At 40.9% G+C, this 3495-nt stretch overlaps 1 pseudogene; it reads left to right on the top strand.

The window, feature by feature from the left end:
- Positions 1–811: 811 nt before the first annotated feature.
- LOC128588695 (programmed cell death protein 6-like) lies at positions 812–2759 on the top strand (annotated as a pseudogene).
- Positions 2760–3495: the final 736 nt, after the last annotated feature.

The following is a 3495-nucleotide window of genomic DNA, read 5'->3' as shown; positions in this document are numbered from 1 at the left end:
GGATATAAACAAAGAAAAAAAGATATATATATATATTTTTTTTTTTGAGACACAGTCTCACTTTGTTGCCCTTGGTAGAGTGTTGTGGCATCATAGCTGACATCAACCTCAAATTCTTGGGCTCAAGCGATCCTCTTGCCTCAGTTGAGAGTGAGACCTTGCCTAGGGTCTCACTCTTGCTCAGGCTGACCTTGAACTTGTGACCTCATGCGATCCACCTGCCTTGGCCTCCCAGAGTGCTAGGATTACAGGTGTGAGCCACTGTGCCCAACCAATAAAATATTTTTGTACAGTTGTACAAAGTGTTTGTGTTTTAAGTGTCACTGCAAGAGTCAAAAAGTTTTTTAAAATTAAAAAGCTTATAAAGTAAAAAAGTTACAGTAAGCCAAGTTTAATATATTATGGAATAAATAAGTTTTTCTTATAAATGTAGTGTAGCCTAAGTATACAGTGTTTATAAAGTTTAGAGTAGCGTACAGTAATGTCCTAGCCCCTCACCTTCACTCACTCATCACTCACTGACTCATTCAGAACAACTTTCAATCCCACAAGCTCTATTCATGGTAAGTGCCATAGACACATAAAAAAGGTGTATCATTTTTAAATTTTTATACCATATTTTACTGTACCTTTTCTATATTTAGACATACAAATACTTACCGGTATATTACAATTGCCTACAGGATTCAGTAGGTAATATATTGTACAGGTTTATAGAGCAGGAGCAATAGGCTATATCATATAACCCAGGTGTGTAATAAGCTAGACCGTCTAGATTTGTGTGAATACACTCTATGACATTTGCACAACAATGATATCGCCTGATTCTGTGTGGTTCACGTCGTGGAGAGTCACTGCGGAGTGGGCGCTCAGTTTTCGGGTCGCCATGGCTGGTTACGAATACGTGAGCCCAGAGCAGCTGGCTGGCTTTGATACGTACAAGTACAGTGCTGTAGATACCAATCCGCTTTCTCTGTATTGTCATGCATCCCTTTTCGAACACTATAGTCAAGGTATTTCCTACTTGGCTGGTTCCCAATCTGATAACTTTTTCTGGCTTTCTACTGGTTGTATTTAATTTTCTACTTATGGCATACTTTGATCCTGACTTTTATGCTTCAGCACCAGGTCACAAGCATGCACCTGATTGGGTTTGGATTATAGTGGGCATCCTCAACTTTATAGCCTACACTTTAGGTCCCCAATTTTCTGGCAGAAATCTTGGCCCAATGTGAACTACTTGCTGCAAAACCTGTCTTAAACTGACATAAGGAAGTTTATATATAATCTTTATACTAGTTAGTGTGCTTGTTCTTCTGTTTTGCTACAAAAATGTTAATGTGTTTGATTAAAGGATGCTGCCCTAGGTCCTATTTGGGGAGTCTTTCATAATATATAGTATACGTCCTGAATTATAATTGCTAAGTCATGGAAAAAGCCCAAATGCCCATCGATCCACGAATGGATTAATAAATTGTGGTATATGGACACCATGGAATATTATGCAGCCTTAAAGAAAGATGGAGACTTTACCTCGTTCATGTTTACATGGATGGAGCTGGAACATATTCTTCTTAGTAAAGTATCTCAAGAATGGAAGAAAAAGTACCCAATGTATTCAGCCCTACTATGAAAATAATTTGGGGCTCTCACATGAAAGCTATAACCCAGTTACAACCTAAGAATAGAGGGAAGGGGGAAAGAGAGGGGAGGGAGGGGGGTGGTGGGTAGAGGGAAGGGATTGGTGGGATTACACCTGCAGTGCATCTTACAGGGGTATATGCGAAACTTGGTAAATGTGGAATGTAAATGTCTTGGCACAGTAACTGAGCTAATGCCAGGAAGGCTATGTTAACCAGTGTGATGAAAATGTGTCAAACGGTCTATGAAGCTAGTGTATGATGCCCCATGATCATATCAATGTACACAGCTATGCTTTAATTAAAAAAATAAATAAAATAAATAAATAAAGAAAAAAAACCTGAAAAATGTGTCCAGACCTCAGACTTGGGTGACTAGAATGGGTTAGGTGAGAAAATGTATAAAACCTAATTAATAGTTCATAAATTCAGTATTGCAATAACTACATAGGAGTTACACTGAAAATAGGAAATTATTGGCGTAGCGCCAGGCTCTGCCCCTGGCAAAGGCGGAAACGGAGTTGTTCCAGCAGAGTAGCATTGCCGCTGGAGCCTCAGCCCAGCTGTGTGCCTCGGCCGTGGCCTCCTATTCCTACCACCTCGGCCCTACTGCGAGCGTGGTGCTGCCGGATCAGAGCTTCCTGTGGAACGTCTTCCAGAGGGTTGATAAAGATAGGAGTGGTGCGATATCGGACAATGAGCTCCAGCAAGCGCTATCCAACGGCACATGGACTCCATTTAACCCAGTGACTATCAGGTCAATCACCTTGATGTTTGCCTGGGAGAACAAAGCCGGTGTGAACTTCAGTGAAGTACATCACAGACTGGCAGAATGTCTTCGCACTTACGATAGAGACAACTCTGGCATGATTGACAAGAACAAGCTCAAGCAAGCTCTCTCGGGTTTTGTCTACGGGCTCTCGGACCAGTGCCACTACATCATCATTTGGAAGTTTGACAGGCAAGGACGAGGGGCAGGTTGCCTTTGACAACTTCATTCAGGGCTGCCTCTTGCTGCAGAGATTGACGGATATATTCAGATGCTACTACACAGATCAAGACGGCTGGATTCAAGTGTATTATGAAAGGTATCTGTCCATGGTCTTTGGTATTATATGACCCTGGCCTATCCTGAATAAAACATGACTTACTTACAGACCCAAAATGCCAACTCTCTTACCTGTAACAGAACGTGGATGTGGTTAGATGCTGTTTTACCTTTAGATTTTACCACGTGGAGACCTGGCTGTACATATGTGGATAGGTTGATTAATGTTTTTGCAGTTGTGATATGTCGTTATATACAAACATGAGATTTGGTGACTATTTCTTTGTGCCATGTAGGAAATGGAATAATGTTTTGGGGATTGTGCTTGCAAAACAATGCATCATTTGCTTTTCTAGATATCTCCAATTCTGTAGTGGAAATGCTTTTATTAGCCAATAGAAATTGTAAAATAATATGGAACTTGCACAGAAGGCTTTTCGTGTGCCTTTTTTATAAAGGAGTTTATTGTATCATTTGAATAAACAATAAAGTGGTACAAATTTGGGGTCTAAAAAAAATGATATCGCCTAAGGACACATTTCTCAGACTATACACATACCTCTATTGTTAAGCAAAACACGACTTTAATTCCCTTTAGAATTTCTACACCTGGAACAACCATTTAATGAAATCAAGAGCTTTTGCTGCAGGCTCGGTGCCCATAGCACAATGGTTAGGGTACCAGCCATAGACACAGGGGCTTGTGGGTTCGAACCTGGCCCAGGCCTGCTAGACAAAAATGACAACAACAAAATAGCCAGGCGTTGTGGCGGGTGCTTATAATCCCAGCTACTTGGGAGGCTGAAG

The sequence above is a fragment of the Nycticebus coucang genome, chromosome 6 (assembly GCF_027406575.1).
Source record: "Nycticebus coucang isolate mNycCou1 chromosome 6, mNycCou1.pri, whole genome shotgun sequence".
NCBI classification, from domain to species: Eukaryota; Metazoa; Chordata; class Mammalia; order Primates; family Lorisidae; genus Nycticebus; species Nycticebus coucang.
This window is presented reverse-complemented; position numbering and strand designations above follow the sequence as displayed.